Source organism: Hemitrygon akajei, chromosome 16, assembly GCF_048418815.1.
Source record: "Hemitrygon akajei chromosome 16, sHemAka1.3, whole genome shotgun sequence".
NCBI classification, from domain to species: Eukaryota; Metazoa; Chordata; class Chondrichthyes; order Myliobatiformes; family Dasyatidae; genus Hemitrygon; species Hemitrygon akajei.
Genome location: NC_133139.1, coordinates 43446482 through 43464506, shown reverse-complemented (window position 1 = coordinate 43464506; position 18025 = coordinate 43446482).

The window sequence follows — 18025 nt, the reverse complement described above, 5'->3', positions numbered from 1 at the left end:
TCCCATGATTGGAAACATCCTCTCTGTGTCCACTCTATTTGATAGCTTTCAATGAAATCCCACCTCTTTTTCTAAACTCTAATGAGTACAGGCCCAAAGCCATCAAACATTCCTCATATGTCAATCCTTTCATTCCAGAGATCATTCTCATGAACCTCCTCTCCAGAGCCAGCATTTCCATTTTCAGAGAAGACTGCTCACATTACCCCTTGTGCAGTCTGACCCAATGTCTTATGAAGCCTCAGCATTACATATTGCTTTCATATCGTAGTCCTCTCAATTTACCTTATTTAGTACTGACTCAACCTGGAAGTCAACCTTTATGGAATCCTGCACTAGGCCTCCCAAGTTGATTTGCACCACTGATTTCTGAATCATTTCCTTGTTAGGAAAATAGTCTACAAGCATGCATGACCTTACACTTCCTTCTATCTGCTACTTATTTGCCTATTTCTCTAATCTTTTCATGTCCTTCTGCATACTCCCTACTTCCTCAGCACTACCTACCCCTCCACGTATCTTTATGTCATTCACAAACTTGGCCATGTAGCTATAAATTTCATAATCTACATCATTGACATAAAATATGGAAAGAAGTGGCCCCAACTGTGATCTCCTGTCAGGGGCTTCTGAACGTATAATTTTAAAAAAAACTTACACTTACTCTCCCTTCTTTATCCTGCTGTTATTTCCTCAAAGAATTCAAACAAATCCTTCAAGCATGATTTCTCTTTTAGGAAACCATGCTGACTTAGGTCTATGTTATCATGAGTCTCCAGGCACTGCAAAAACTCAGTTTTTAAGAATGAACTCTAACATCTTGCCAATCACTGAAGTCAAACTAACTGGCATATACTTTCCTGCCTTTAGCATCCTTACCTTCTTAAAGACAGGAGTTACATTTGCAATTTTCCATTCCTCTAAAACTATTCGATAATCTAATGATTCTGGATAGATCACATCAACTCAACAATCTTCTTAACCACATCTTTCAGGCCCTTGGGTTATAGTCCGTCTGGTTAGGGTAGCTATCAGGTCCAGGTAGATTATCTGAATATAGCTTTCCATGTTTCTGTTGAAAGGAGCATGGTGAGATCACATTCTGGTACTGCAAATATTCTCCGTATTTACTTTTCCATCAACAAGCCTAATAACCAGCCAAACTACTAACCAGTATTTCATCCAAAGCAATTTCTGTACATTGTAAGTAACAGAGGTCTGGAACTGATCCCTGTGGAACACCACTTGCCATAGTCTTCCAAAATAGTCCTTCCACCACTACCCTCTGTCTTCTATTGGCAACCAATTTTCAATCCAATCAAAAAAGTCATCATGGATACAAATGAACTAGCTTTCTGGATCAGGCCTGAGGAGCTTGTCAAATGCTGTTCTAAAATTTACATAGAAAACATCTCCTGCTCTAGCCTCATCAATTATCTTTGTCACCACCCAAAGACCCCAGTTAATTTTGTAAGACATGTTCAGCCCTGCACAAATCCATGGCTAACTTCTACAAATAAGCACATGCTTCTCTAAATATTTCTAAATACAATGCCTAAGAGTCCTCTTCAAAATCTTTGCTAATTGGAAGTAAAAACCCTGCTTCCCGCTTTTCTTCTTCCTCTTTTATTGGATTCAGTTCTCTGATATGTATGTCATGTTGTGAGGGAATGGGAGGCCTGTATCCACTGGAATTTTGAAAACTGAGATAGAAATTGATTGGATCATCAGCTCCTGATGGTCTCGGCAGTGAATCTATAGAGAGGATGTTTCTTCTTGTGGGGGCATCTAGAACATGGTGTTAGTGCTTAAAAGTCAAGAGCAGTTTATTTAGGACAGATGTGGAACTATGTTTGTTTCTCTGAGAGACCAATAAAACTTGGAACAATTTTTTTAAGGCACTGTAGAAGCAGAATTAATTCATATTTGCAAACAATGTACAAGTTGAAAGGTTACCTGGAACATGGAATAATGGTACATTAAGGTTACAGTAAGATCAGCCATAATGTGATTGAAAGGCACAGCAGGATGGAAGAGCTGAGTCACTTACTTCTTCTCCAAAGTCAATGTTTGCCTCGGGATCACGAGGTATCACAAACATGGCAGAGAGCTGAATTAGTAAATATAAAAATAATGTGGTGTGTATGCATCCATGTGTGTTTTTGAAAGAAAGTAAACACTTCTGTGGTAATTTGGTGAGACAGGGCCAGTGGTTGTGATGGGTGGTTAATAGCAGTTCAAGGCACCAATCGGATGTGTGTGAATTGGCTCTGAAAACTGTGTTTTGGCAGAGGCATTTTCGAGTGTGTGTGTGTTTTAACAATGCATTCATAACCTTGGTGTAACAGTTAGATGCAAAGAAATATAACAGGCATTATAAAGCACGGAAGTGGCAGATTGCAGAGTATATACTCTGTGATTTTAAATATGTACAGTTTAATTTGTATCCATCATTTATATTATATATAGTGTGGGAATTGGTGTGGAGATATTTGACGGAACTGTTATACCCAGTTATATCTGTCAGGATGGCATTAATTGAGGTCAGGGAATGTCAGGCTGAGATCCCTGATAACTCAAGCCAGCCCTTGACCTTGATTACAACCATTCATAAGTCATTCACCCCTGGAGAGAAGCAGGACATTTTCTCAGAATTGTGCTTACTTAATTAAGATCACCTATGGGAATGCAGAATTCTAGTGCAAGCTCGAAGAAATGTTTGCAATTCAACAGATGTGCATAAAAGTTATACATGTGCTGGTAAAAGCAAAGTGCTGGAGGAATATTTGAGACAGTATGGCCCATGGGGTTCAGGATGGTACATAGGCAACTACCGGGAAAGCCAGTAATGAAGAGAGATATCGCTCCTTTTAAGGAGTAGTAAGGCAGCTACTGGGAGGAGGATCGAGTAACTGGAGAACAATAATGTCAATTGTTCAGAGAGATGATGAAACAGCACTGGATTATGCAGAATGTAAATATCCAGTGTACGAGGAATATTCAGGGTTGCATAATCCACGGAGGGACTACACAGTCTTTCAGAAGATGCTGAAGGATGGCCTGAGATCAGCCCATCAGGAAGCTTTAGACTTCAGGATAGCACTGGATAGTAGTAGTATTGTGAAGTGGTGAGAAAGACCAGAGGAGGAGGAAGAGAAGTAGCTGTAAATTGGATGCAGTGAATGTAACTGCTGTGATGTCGCAGACAATTATCTTTGTGTGCTGGCAGCTGGGGTACATTTCAAGGAACTGCTGGAATAGTTGTGGAGGGTAAAGGAGATAATTTGCTACAACTGTGGCTTCTCAGGCCATGGATGGAGGCAGTGTCCTGTAAAGAGGGCAAAGTGTGAAAATCACACACCAAAGCAGGCAGAATGAACAGCAATGCCCACACTTTTGGATTGACTGCTGATCAGATTATAGAGCTGGTAAGGTCAGAAAAACAGCTGACAACAGCCTCTATTGATAAATGGTAGTCATATACGGATGTACACAAGAGGTTTATCATGGGACCAACAATGTGAAATGTTAGTGGACCAGGGGTCATCGCAATCAATAACTAATCAACTCTTGTCCAAGAATGGAGAGGCAATTTTCATTACCAGTGCCAGAGGTGAAACAATGAGGGTGAAGAGAACTCAACCTTAGGTATTTGCGATTGAAGGAGTGAAGCATCTTCCTGTAGATTTTTGAGTGTGCCCAAACAATGAAGGTTCTATCCTGTGGTTATACACACTGAGTAAAACAAGTATAATCAGAAACTCAGGAAAAAGGTGAAATAACATGGACAAGGCAAGGCAAGGTCCTTGCATTTAAATAGAGACCATACCAACTATTCCTGTACATCAATGAGAGGGTCCCGGAGACCAGTCATCAAAGTTCTGACAATCTTTTGTCATGATGTGGAATATGAACTTTTTCCTGTGATCCTGATACATTTATTACTCTGATACCTTGCTGGTGCCCTGACCAGTGAGTAACCACTGATAGCCACACAGAGATTTAGCTATTACAAAACAAAGGGGTGAAGGTAAAGAATATGTTTAAACTGCAATTGGTCAGCAGGGAAGGTGGCAACAGGCGTACAAATGATGGAGATGCATTTTAAAGACTGTCAGTCAAATTTCTGGAGCAATCTCTGCTTAGATTCTTGTAGGGAGTCATTAGGGATGAGAGTGTAGATATAGCTGTATATGGGTAACTGGGAAATGGGTTTGAAAGTACAGAGTATTTTTGATGTCATATCTGATTAGGTCCTCCTTAAGGTTTGGCCTTTCCTGGAACAAATTTATTTTTGTCCAGGAGACCCAAAAGGTGGGACTGTTAAGGCATATTCTGGAGTTAGGATAAACATCAAATATTAACTTCAGCAACCAATCTTTTGACTTGAACATGGATTGGAGATTAAATTTAAATTGTAGCCTTGGACAATAGTTCCCTGGAGCTATGGATATCAGTTAATTGAAAACCATTCAATTCTGATTAATATTCATTTTGTGTTCATGGATTGTGAGTGCAAAGAAGGAGGGGTGAAAATTCCTTTGAATTACAAAGGAAGCATCGTAGATACATTGTAACCTTAGAATGGTCTTGCTGCCAGCATTGATAGTTAGAATGTAAAAAGTCATGTAATATTGGGTTATACAGGCCTCTTCCTCCAAGACTCATTTTGTTCAATAAAACACCTCAGTATACACCAGCTTCAAAGTCTCTCTGGTGACTTCATTTATAATGCAACAGATCCCAACAGAAGATAGAAGCTCAGACTATTACATCTTTAGCGGAGTTGTCAGGAACTAGGTGAGTGTTTAAATATCTACATCAGCAACTACAAGTTAAACAGCATCCTTGCATGCAGTAAGAGTTTTCTTTACTGAGAGCTCCTCCATTCACTGAGTTAAGTTGGAGCTTGGATTCGATTTCCTACAACACAGGAACTGGGAAAGAAAACAGATTCACGAAATAACCATGATGCAATGGCAAAGACCCACCAATCCCATCAGAGAAATCTCATACCAATCTCTTCTCAATTAGTGATATCTCAGAGCTCTGTGCAGGAGGAAATTTAATATACTTTGAGTAATATTTTTGAAGAAATATCAGTAAATCCAATAATACAGGAGAAACTGAGCAATCATTATTTAGCAAAACACATAATGAGGCTATTCAGCCCACTGGGTCTATATTAGCTCCCAACAGAGTATCCACATTGATGCCTGTTCCATTCCACTCACACATGCCATCAAGCATCCTTTGTTTCTTTTACTGCTTCCTTACACAAAGCAGAAAGTTACGGTACCTTATCTGCATTGTGCGAGGAAGATCGAGCATCACTAGAAAATTCAAGTGGTCACAGAGAAAAAAGACAAATTTTGCATGCAGTAGCTCAGGATCAAATCCAGGTCACTGAAGCCGTGAGCTATCAGCACTGCATGACACACCTCATGTGCTACCTAAGTATCCTTGTGCCTATCCTCCCAAAGCATGGCCCACTGCTTCTGTAGGAAGTACATGTGAATAAGTAAGAACCTGGGCAACCCTGGGACTGGTAAGCTCTGGCTTACTCTGCACCATTTTGCATAAAACAGCTATGTTCCAAACCCGTGGTCTGATAAATTGTGGGATAACAATTGGAGAGTCAGTGGAGGGGGGAGAGGAATGACAACAGATTTGTTCTACACCACTCTCCAGCAAACTGCTGAAGGACAAAATTTCACAGCAGATTGTAACACCAAGGAGTGTGCAGGTAGTGAAATCCAGCATGGTTACATTGTCTGAGCATAGCTGGTACCATTATGGATTATAGGGGAAAGAGTTTCACTGCAAGGCTTATTCATCAGCACCATCTGGAAGGCTGAGAGAGACCAGCACATGTTCATCAATGAGATTTATGGCTACGTCCACTGATGTTAGCAAACGAATGTGGGCACTAAACTTGTTCTCATACAGACTGGGTCCTCATGATCTCAGTCTGATCATCAATCTCTCTGAGCAAAGGAACACTGGAGATGGGGACAGGACCAGTCCACATGGCCGCTCCATCCCTCTTTGTCATTTAGTCAGGTCATTATGTCGGCCTCAAATGCATTTTATTCCAGACTTGGGTTTGCACTATAGATCAGCTGTGAACCTATTCAAGGACTCAGCTTCTATTGGCTTCTGGGGAAGAAAAAAACTTTCCTCAATTTTTAAAAATGTGTGGAGGTTGACATATCCCCAGAGTCTGATCAAGTATATCCAAGAATTCCATGGCTAGCTAGAAAAGAAATTAGGAGCCCTGTTTGAGATATTATTTCCACTGGTAGGTGAGACAATAACTAGGGGACATAGCCTAAATATTTGTGGGAGTAAATTTAGAATGAAAATGAAGAGGAAATGCTTTTACCAAAGAGTGGTGCATTTGCAGAGTTCTCTGCCCAATGAGCACTGGGGCCTCCCTCACTAAATATATAGACAAGCTTAGATACATTTTTGCTTAATAGGGAATTAAGAGCTATGAGGAAAAGACAGGTGGAGATGAGTCCATGGTCAAATCAGTCATGATCTTATTGAATGGCAGAGCAGGCGCTTCGGGCCAGATGGCCTATTCCTGTTCCTATTTCTTATGCTCTTATGTTCATATTTGCTTCATCTTTGGCCACAGTGAAGTGCTAGTAAGTTGACTGTATGGTAGCAAATATTGTGCATATACTTAATAACAGTGGCAAAGTACACTGGGAACTATAGACCAGTAAATCTAACATCTGGGATAGGTAAGTTACTGCAGAAGATTCTGAAGGATAGGATATGCTTACATCTTGAAAGATATGGGTTATTCAGAGATATCGGTATAACTTTGTGCATGGAGATTATGTCTAATGAATATTATTGAGATTTTTGATGATGTGATACAGAAAGTTAATGAGGGCAGGGCCGTAGATGTGATTTATTTGAACCTCAGTGAATCTGAAGGTTCCATTTAATAGGCTGCTCTGGAAGGGTGGTTCACATGGAAGCCACAAGGAAGTACTTAATTGGAGACACAGTGGTTTGACGGGGACACACAGAGGGTGCCACCAAAGTGAAGGATCGTTTCTCGGTCTGGTTGCCTATGACTAGTGGTGTGCCTCAGGGGATGGTACTGGGTCCATTGATGTTTGGCATCTCTATCAACAGTTTGAATAAGAACATACAAGGCAATATTAATAAGTTTGCAGTTGACAGTAAAATAGGTGGTACAGTAGACAATGAAGAAGATCAATCAAGATTACATCAGCAGCTTAATCAGCTGGGGAAGTGATATGAAGGATATCAAATGGAATTTGATATCAAATTGAATTTGGCTAAGTGCAAGGCATTACATTTTACAAGTGAAAATCTTGAAAATCAAGATGGGACTTTCACATGAATGGGGAGTGTTGTTAAACAGAGGTCTCTTGGAATGCAAGTACAAGGTTAACTGAAAGTGTAGTCACAGGTAGACAGGGTGGTGAAGATGGTTTTTGGCACTGTGGACTTCATTAGTCACAGCATTGAGTTTAAAAATTGGGAAACCATGCTGCAATTTAACAGGATATTGCAGTCTTTATACTTGAAGTCCAATTTTGGTTGCCCTGCTAAAAGAAAAATATCATTAAACTGAAAAAAGTGCAGAAAGAATTTACAAGTTGCCAGGACTTGAGAGACTGAGTTACGGGGAGAAACTAGTCAGGTTAGAACTGAGAAATGATCATATAAAGATATAGATATACAATCATGAAGGGCATAGATAGAGTGAATGCATTCAGTCCTTTTTACAAGTTTGTGAATTAAGGACAAGAAAGCATAGGTTTAAGGTGAGAGGGAACACTCTTAACAACAGTGCTGCAGCTCATCACCAGCAATGCTGGGAAAAAGAGCCCTGAGAACACAGATTCAATTTTGGAAAGTGTAACTTCATTCAAAATGTTGAACTGTTTCACAGCAGCCAAACGTTTCAGTAACCAATAATCCATTTATCTATGTCATTGGCTAATAACCATGCAAGCCAATCAATCATACTGGTCAAAGCAGTTGTCTTCTCTGACTCTGTGATGCAATCATCATTCCATCATGTTTTGTCCACATCAGTTATTTCCAATGGCACATACGGGACCACAGTGGTCAATGCATTTAATGTTACATCAAATACATCCATAAACTTTTGGAATAGTGTATCACTCAAAAAAAATTAACTTTGTACACAACTCAGACATGGCTATGCATTGTTTACTGTAAAGTGTTATTTTGCAGTTTCTACGATAGGTCTTACGAGAACATGCTTTACAGAAGTTGGATGGCAAGACAACATCATAACTTCAAAAATCTTGTCCATCTCTTTTCCATCCTGTTTTGTTCAACCAATGTCTTTCAAACTTCACTTACATCAAGGTTTCTATACAACAAATAATCATTTTTTACATGATTTACATGAAAAATTACATGTTGAAATCATCCTTCAAACAGTTATCTCACAGACACTGAGAGGGAAGACAGTGCCACCACCACAAGTTAGTAACTCCACAACTACTGGAATATTCCTCCATTGTTCGCCTCTCAGGAGTGGACAATGTACCAAGACTTCCCAGGGAAGGACATCAGCCCGGGAGTAAATTGAGGTCGCAATCATAGTTCCTATGTGGGGATTGGTAGTGGTTCTCCTCAAATCTGTATAACCTGAAGGGACTCCAGAGGGCTCAGCTGAGTTCATATCCAGTCTTGAGTAGTCAGGGAGAAACTCAATAGATGACTAGAGATGATTCACTCATGCAGTCATCTTGGAATCTCGGGCAGGTGTCTTGGAACCTTAAGAAAGCAGCTCAGAATTTCACAGGCACTTATTGCGGCACAGGATCAATCAACCCTGAATGTTGCCTGAGGACTAATTAATGCCAAGGTTATGAAGGTGTAACCACACATACCAATGATTAGGAGAATATAGTAATGAAATCAGATGGAATGTTCTCCACAGTACTTCCGTAGAAATGTGCAAGTGTGTTAGTTGACATGTGATTTCTTCTCAAACTTCTAATGAAATATAGCCACTGTTATGCCTTCTTTAAAAATGCATCAACATGATAGGTCCAGGATAGATTCTCAGAGATGTTGACACACAGGAACTTCAAATTGCTCAAACTTTCCACTTCTAATCACTTGAAGATGGCTGGTGACTGATTCCTCGACTTCTCCTCACTGAAGTCAGCAATCAATTCCGTGGTCCTACTGACACTGAGTGCAAGGTTGTTGCTGCAGCACCACTCAACAAGCCAATCTGTCTCGCTCTTGTTTGCCTTATCACGGTCTGAAATTCTGCCAACAGTAGTTGTGTAATCGGCAAATTTATATATGGCATTTGAGCTGTGCCTAGCCATACAGTCATGGGTGTAGAGAGAGTAGGGGAGTGGCTAAGAACTCATCCTTAAGGTACACCAGTGTTGATTGTCAGCAAGGAGGAGATCTTATTTCTAATCTTCACAGACAGTGGTCTTCCATTGAGGAAGTCAAGAACCCAGTTGCAGAGTGAGTTAAGGAGGCCCAGGTTTTGGGGCTGATTGATTAGAACCTGTACACCTTTAGACTGGATGGAAATTGGAGGAACCTGAAGGCAAGCGAATGTTCAGTGACATCTAGCAGCTTCTCGCTCACTGTTGCTGGAGAAGGTGTCTGCATGTGATGGCCTCTCACTTGCTTCTCCCAAGGGAAGGACCCCACATTTGAATGCACTCTCTCCTCTGTATTGTTGGAGGATAGTAGCAATGTTCTGGGTCAGGGATTTATGGATTAGACTGTAGTTCAACTTGACTCTTTCAGTTTTATGCTTTACATTCTGTGTTTTCATCCATTCGCTATTGTTGCTGTTTACATGATTTTTTTTGGTTTACATTACACGTGATAGGATCGGTGTAGGGAGTTGTTGTTCTTGGTGCTGGAAGCATAACTTGCATTTGCACATTTTGCGTGATTTGGTTTTCTTTGCACTTGGGGAGCTTCGATGTTCTTGATGCCAGTTGCACAATTCGCTACTTGATCTTTGCATGATTTGTTTACTTTTTGAGCATGGGGAGGGGAGACGTTCTTCTCTGAATGGCCTGTATGGTTTTATTTGTTTCATGGCTCTCTGCAGAAGATGAATCACAAAGTACTATATTGCATACAGTTTTGATAATAAATGTACTATGAACCTTGAAACTCGAATTCCATGGGGAGGACATATAGACTTCTTCCAGATGACATGGCAATTGAAATCTGAACTTCAATGCCATGAGCTGTAATAGCATTCAGATAACCACTACACTAGCTTTTCTCTCCTTTTGTCCACATGTCCTTCCCCCTACTGCTGTACACGGGTAATATTTTCTGCTCCATCTCAGTAGTGACATTTGTTCTCTGTACAAAACATCAACATGCACCTTTTGCCTCCACAGGTGCTGTTTGAGCTGCTGTGTTCTTCCAGTGTTGCTTTTTTTAGTACCCTTGAACAGTGATATCTTTTGTGTTCACAGTGACAACTGACAAACACATTATTGTTTTCACAAATCTATTGTTTGCATATCCCTTCTTAAATTTCTCGTTCTTACCTTTAAGGGGCTTAAGCCCTTTATTTTAGATCCATAGATTTAGGAATGTTGGTTAACCTTATGTTGCTCAACTGCTGGATGCACACAATGTGGTATCTTCAGGATTCCGGGAAAAATTTTTATATATGACAAATTCTGCTCATATACTCTTCTATATTTCACATTGAATCAGGGTCAGCAGCTTTGTTTGATTGTAATGGTGGAATGCTGATGCGATGTGTAACCAGTTACAAACTGGGGTGGAATTAAAAGGTTTTGCTGCTGCTGATATCCAATACTTAATGTGCTATTCTTGAGATTTATTTAGAAAATATCCAATTTAGTACGCTGTTTCTTCCACAGAACACAATAGAGAGAATCCTGGATTTTCTTGGAAGATTTTGTCCACATGATTGTAGGGTGGATACTCCTCCCATTTATTCTCTGGAAGAAATGCATTTGTGGATTGGCTGAACAGAGGAGATTTAAGATCTTATCCCATATGGGTTTTTCAGATCTCACCTTGTAACGATGCTCTTAAGGACTCAGTCAACTGAGATGTGTTACTGCTGGTTCACTTCTGCTGCTGGACTTTTAAGACCCCACCTAGAGAACATTCGTTGCTCTTTCTCGGCTCAGTGCTGCTTTCACCTTGCATTCACTATGATGGAAAATGTATTTACCTTTGAAACTGTACCCTATATTGATAATCAAAGGTTTCCTTGTCTACATCCAGCATCCCATGAATTTTTTTGAATCCAAGCGCTTAAACATTTGACAATTCCTATTAAACACACCACCCCATACTCTGCTCTAAACTGACCCGACTATTGAACCTGTATCTCAATCATGGCTGCAGTGCTGATGGTAAAGATAATTCTTTCAAGTGGTAATGAAAGAATCTTGGATGTAATTAATTATGATAATGTCAGATGCTTAGCTTATTAATCTAAAAATCTTGGAAATATTAGAACAATGCACCAAAGCAGGTCCTTCGTCACAAAAATCTGTGCTAAACATCAATGACAAATGAAACTAAATCTGCCGACAGGACATCAACCATCTTGACTTCACCACACCTTGTTCCAATTCCAACCTCGTTCCTTCCGAACACTCTGCTCTCCGCTCCCTCCACACCAATCCTAATTTTACTATAAAACCCACTGATAAGGGTGGTGTTGTTGTAGTCTGGCATACTGACCTCTACCTTGCTGAGGCACAGTGACAACTCACTGATACCTCCTCTTATTTACCCCTCGATCATGACCCCACTAAGGAGTGCCAGGCCATTGTCTCCCACACCATCACCAACCTTATCAGCTCTGCAGATCTCCCATCCACTGCCACCAACCTCATAGTTCCCACACCCCACACTTTCCGTTTCTACTTCCTTCCCAAGATTCACAACCCTGCCTGTTCAAGTAGACCCATTGTCTCAGCTTGCTCCTGCCCCACCGAACTCATTTCTGCACACCTCCATTCAGTTTTATCCCCCCCTTGTTCAATCCCTTCCCACCTATGTTTGTGACACTTCTCTCACTCTGAATTTTTTCAATGATTTTAAGTTCCCTGGCCCCCACTGCCTTATTTTCACCATGGATGTCCAATCCCTATATACCTCCATACCCCACCAGGAAGGTCTCAAAGCTCGGGGCTTCTTTTTGGATTCCAGACCTAACCAGTTCCTCTCTACCCCAACTCTCCTCCGTCAAGCGGAATTAGTCCTTACCCTTAATAATTTCTCCTTTGGTTCCTCCTACTTCCTCCAACCTAAAGACGTAGCCATGGACACCCGTATTGATCCCAGCTATGCCTGGCTTTTGGATTTGTGTAACAGTCCATGTTCCAAGCCTATACTGGTATCCGTCCCCACTTTTCCTTCACTACATCGACGACTGCATTGGTGCTGCTTCCTGCACACATGCTGAGCTCGTTGACTTCATTAACTTTGCCTCCAACTTTCACCCTGCCCTCAAATTTACCTGGTCCATTTCCAACACCTCACTACCCTTTCTTAATCTTTCTGTCTCTATCTCTGGAGACAGCTTATCTACTGATGTCTACTATAAGCCTACAGACTCTCACAACTACCTGGACTATTCCACTTCCCACCCTGTCTCTTGCAAAAATTCCATCTCCTTCTCACAATTCCTCATTCTCCACCACATCTGCTCTCAGGATGACGCTTTTCATTCCAGGACGAAGGAGGTGTCTTCCTTTTTTAAAGAAAGGGGCTTCCCTTCCTCCACCATCAGCTCTGCTCTCAAACACATCTCTCCCATTTCACGCACATCTGCTCTCACTCCATCCTCCTGCCACCCCACTAGTGATAGGGGTCCCCTTGTCCTCACCTACCACCCCACTAGCCTCTGGGTCCAACATATAATTCTCCGTAACTTCCGCCACCTCCAACGGGATCCCACCACCAAGCACATCTTTCCCTCCTCCCCTTCTGCTTTCCACAGGGATTGCTTACTATGCAACTCCCTTGTCCATTCGTCCCCCCCCCCCCCATCCCTTCCCACCGATCTCCCTCCTGGCACATATCCTTGTAAGCGGAACAAGTGCTACACCTGCCCTTACACTTCCTTCCTCACCACCATTCAGGGACCCAGACCGTCCTTCCAGGTGAGGCGATTCTTGTCCTGTGAGTCGGCTGGTGTGGTATACTGCGTCCGGTGCTCCCGGTGCAACCTTCTATATATTGGTGAGACCCGATGCAGACTGGGAAACCATTTCGCTGAATACCTACGCTCTGTCCGCCAGAGAAAGCAGGATCTCCCAGTGGCCAAACATTTTAATTCCATGCCCCATTCCCATTCTGATATGTCAATCCATGGCCTCCTCTGCTCTCAAGATGAAGCCACACTCAGGTTGGAGGAACAGCACCTTATATTCCATCTGGGTAGCCTCCAAACTGATGGCATGAACGTTGATTTCTCTAACTTCCATTAATGCCCCCTCCTCCCCTTCTTACCCCATTCCATATTTATTTATTTATTTATTATTTATTCCCTTTTTTCCTCTCTCTCTCTCTTCTCTTTCTGTCCCTCTCACAATCACTCCTTCTATGCTCTCCATCTTCCTCTGGTGCTCTCCTCCCCCCTTCTTTGTCCCTAAGCCTACTGTCCCATGATCCTCTCCCTTCTCCAGCTCTGTATCCCTTTTGCCTATCAACTTTCCAGCTCTTAGCTTCATCCCTCCCCCTCCTGTCTTCTTCCTATCATTTCAGATCTCCCCTTTCCCCAACCACTTTCAAATCTCTTACTATCTCTTCTTTCAGTTAGTCCTGACAAAGGGTCTCAGCCAGAAACGTTGACTGTACTCCTTCCTATAGATGCTGCCTGGCCTGCTGCATTCCACCAGCATTTTGCGTGTGTTGCTTGAAACTAAATATTTTCTGTTTACCTGATCTATATCCTTCCACTTCTTGCATAATGGTGTCCATTTAAAAGCCTCTTAAATGTAACTTTCAAATCTGCATCCTCCTCTGCACCTGCCTGCTCATTCTAGTCACCTACCCACTTGGCATAAAAAAAGCAGTTTGTCCCATTTATATCTATGAAACTTTATCTCTCGTACCTCAATGTATGTCCTTCTAGCATCTGATATTTCTACCCTGGGAAAGAGACTGACTTTTTACCCTATCTGTTGTGTATTTAATATTTCACTGATATTTGAGTCATGTTGTAAATATGCTGTTGCTGAAGCATTCATTAAGCATTAAACATACCATAAAGGCTCATCCTCAAGAATGGACTCTAGCATCTTGCCAACCACTGAAGTCCCACTACTGGGTATAAATTCCTGTCTTTTGTATCCCTCTCATCTTAAAGTGAGGACTGACGTTTGTAATTTTCAGTCTTCCAAAACCATTGCAGAATCTAATTATTCTTGAAAGATGACTACTAACGCCTCCACAATTTTATCAGCCTCCTTTTTCAGATGGTGTAGACCATCTGGTCCAGCTGGTTTGTCTGTCACATCCAGGTAGCTTATCTACATTCAGAATTCTGTGTTTCTGTTGATAGGAGCACCAGTAAGATCACATCTGGTATACTCCAAACACTCTTCGTATTCCTTTTACCATCTGCAAACCTGCTAATCAGCCACTCTGTATTTTCATCCAAGTCATTTTCTGTACACCATAAAAAAAGAGTGCCCAGCACTGAATCCCATGGATTGCCATCCAGGCTATTACTAATAAGCCCATGCTTTTCCAAATCTGACTAAATCAAATGCCTAAGTTTCCTTTCCAATAGTTCTACCAGCTTGAAGGAGGAGCCCTACTTCTTCTTTCCTTTCTCCCCTTTTACTGAATTGTAAGGGAATGTGATGTCTGTATCCACTGCAGTTTTGAAGACTGAAAGGAAAATTCATTGCATCTTCAGTTCTTAATAGTTCTCTGCAAGATGGCTATGGGCAAGGTGTTGGTGTTTAAAAATCAGGAGCTGCCTAGTTAGGACAAATATGAAACTAAGTTTGTTTCTCTCTCAGGGAGCCATGATCCTTTGCGATTCTTTTTCTCAAGGGGTGTGGAAGCAGAATCAAGCCATAAATTTATTGCTTGGCGGAGCAGGTTCAAAGGGTTGAGTATTCTACTTAACTCCTAAGTCAATGTTCATGAGGAAACCCACCTACTTCCATTCATGACACATAAATGGCTAAAGATCTCACCTGACTAGGCAATACTGGAACTCACTTCAAAGTAGGTCCATTTTGTCTTTGGACCTTTGGACCATTTTGTTCCAATTTGGTCAGTTGGCAGCCAAGTCCCAGCTCATATCTGATTGCCAGGAGCTCATGGAATCTACTTTCCCATCTCGAGGAAAAGATTTTGATTGCTACATCTTTAGTGGAGTTGTCAGGAGCTGTGTGGATGTTTGAATAAACACAATACCCACTCCAGGTTAAGCAGCATCCTCACCTGCAGGAAAGGTTTTCCTTTTTGAGTGCTCCCCCATTCCCCATATTGAATCATACCCATGTTCGATTTCCCACAGCACAAACGTTGCAACCCGAGGTTCCTGGGAAAGAAAAAAACATTCACCAAATAACCATGATGCAATCAGAGAAATCTCACAGCATCCCCTTCTCAGTCAGTGATATCTCAGCGCCCTCTTCAGGACAAAATAATTAACAGTTGTAGGAGTTTTACACTGAAAAAAATGTGAATAATTAAATATTACAGAAGAAACTGTGGAATTGTTATTGAACAAAACAGATAATGAGGCCATTCAGCCCATTGGGTCCATGTAAGCTCCTGATAGAACAACCCCATTGCTGCCAGTTCCATTCTCTTCGCACATGCCATCAAGCACCCTTTGATTCTATTGTTTCTTCATTGCACTAAGGGGAAATGTACAGGACAATATCTGCACTCTGCAATGAAAATAGAACATCTCTGGGAAATTCAAGTGTTCACAGAGAAAGCTTTCAAATTTCACATGGACAAGTTCAGGATCAAATCCGGGTCACTGAAGCTGTGAGATATCAGCATTGCTAGAAATGCCTCACATGTTACCTAAACATCCTTTTGCTTATCCTCCCAATGCATGGCCCACTGCTTCTGTAGAAAGTAGATGGGAATAAGGAGGGACCCAGGCAATCCTGGGACTGGTGATTTCTGGTTTATAGGTAATAGACAATAGGTGCAGGATTAGGCCATTTTGGCCCATCAAGCCAGCACTGCCATTCAATGAGATCAAGGTTGATCAGCCACAATCAGTACCCTTTCCTGCCTTCTCCCCATATCCCTTGACTCCACTATCTTTAAGAGCTCTATCTAACTCTTTCTTGAAAGCATCCAGCGAATTGGCCTCCACTACCTTCTGAGGCAGAGCATTCCATAAATCCACAACTCTCTGGGTGAAAAAGTTTTTCCTCAACTCCGTTCTAAATGGCCTACCCCTTATTCTTAAACTGTGGCCTCTGGTTCTGGACTCCCCCAATATCGGGAACATGTTTCCTGCCTCTAGCATGTCCAATCCCTTAATAATCTTATATGTTTCAATCAGGTCCCCTCTCATCCTTCTAAATTCCAGTGTATACAAGTCCAGTTGCTCTAATCTTTCAACATATGACAGTCTCGCCATCCCGGGAATTAACGTCGTGATCCTACGCTGCACTCCCTCAATAGCAAGAATGTCCTTCTGTTAAGGATCCGGCCTGAACACTGGGTCGAAGGGCCTCTGCTGATAGCTCTGGAGCACAACAGCCCTTAATTTCTGCCTTTTTTCACCTGGCCATGTGGGTTTTCACCCAGCCCCTTTCCTTATTGGACTTTCACCAATTACCCACTTACCTCCTCACTAGCACCCACCTGTTTCTGTTTTCACTCATTACCCGGTCCACTTAAACCCTGCCTTGACTCACATTCTCTGCCAGTTTGTCCCAGTTCTGACCTGAGTCATTCTAGCCTGCCATTGTGACTGCTGCCAACTGATTTTGCTGGACTCTGTGTTTCTGGATTTTGCCTGTTTTGGAACCTGATATTTGCCTGTGTGCTCTGGATCGTCTGCCCTCGCCGGACTGCCTTTCCTGGGTAAGACCTCCGCCTGCCATTCTGGATTCGTGCCTGCCTCCTGTTTTTGAAAGACTGTTTCCCTTGTGCTCCCTAATAAATCCTGGTAAAAGAGCATTCATTGGTCTGCACTAGAGTCCTACTGTAACCTGACCCAACCTGACACCATCCTCAAATTTGGAGACCAAAACTGAACACAATACTCCAAGTGTGGTCTTACCAGGGCCCTGTACAACTGCAGAAGGACCTCTTTGCTCCTGTACTCAACTCCCCTTGTTATGAAGGCCAACATGCCATTAGCTTTCTTCACTGCCTGCTGTACCTGCATGCTTACTTTCAGTGACTGAACAAGGATACCTAGATCTTGTTGTAGTTCCCCTTTTCCTAACTTGACACCATTCAGATAGTAATCTACCTTCCTGTTCCTGTTTTACTCTGCACCATTTTGCCAAAAGCAGCTGCACTCCATCCCAGGGGCTGATGAACTGTGGGGATAACAATAAGAGTCAGTGGGGAAAGGAACATCAGCCATTTCACTCTACAACATTCTCTAGCAAAGTGCTGATAGATAGATTTCACAGCTGATTTTAATATTGAAAACTGTGCAGGCTCTGAAATCCAGCATGGTTACTGCTTTGAGCCTGACTGGCATCACCATGGATGAGAAGTGATTGCGATGGAAGTGCTTGAGGCCTGGCGTCAGGCAAGTAGTTTTGTTACACACAAAACGAGGCATCTATTGAAATGAGGTGCCAGAGAAGGAAGTTGAGATATGTACAATAATGATTTTTAAGAGGCATTTTACAGGTACCTGGATTGGAAATGTTTTCAGAGTGTTATGGAGCAAACATTGGCAAACGGGACCCAGTGGAGACTTGGATAGAGATCTTGACTGGTCTGGCTCACCTGGAGCAAGAAGTCTCTCACTGTGTATGACAGCTCTTGGAAC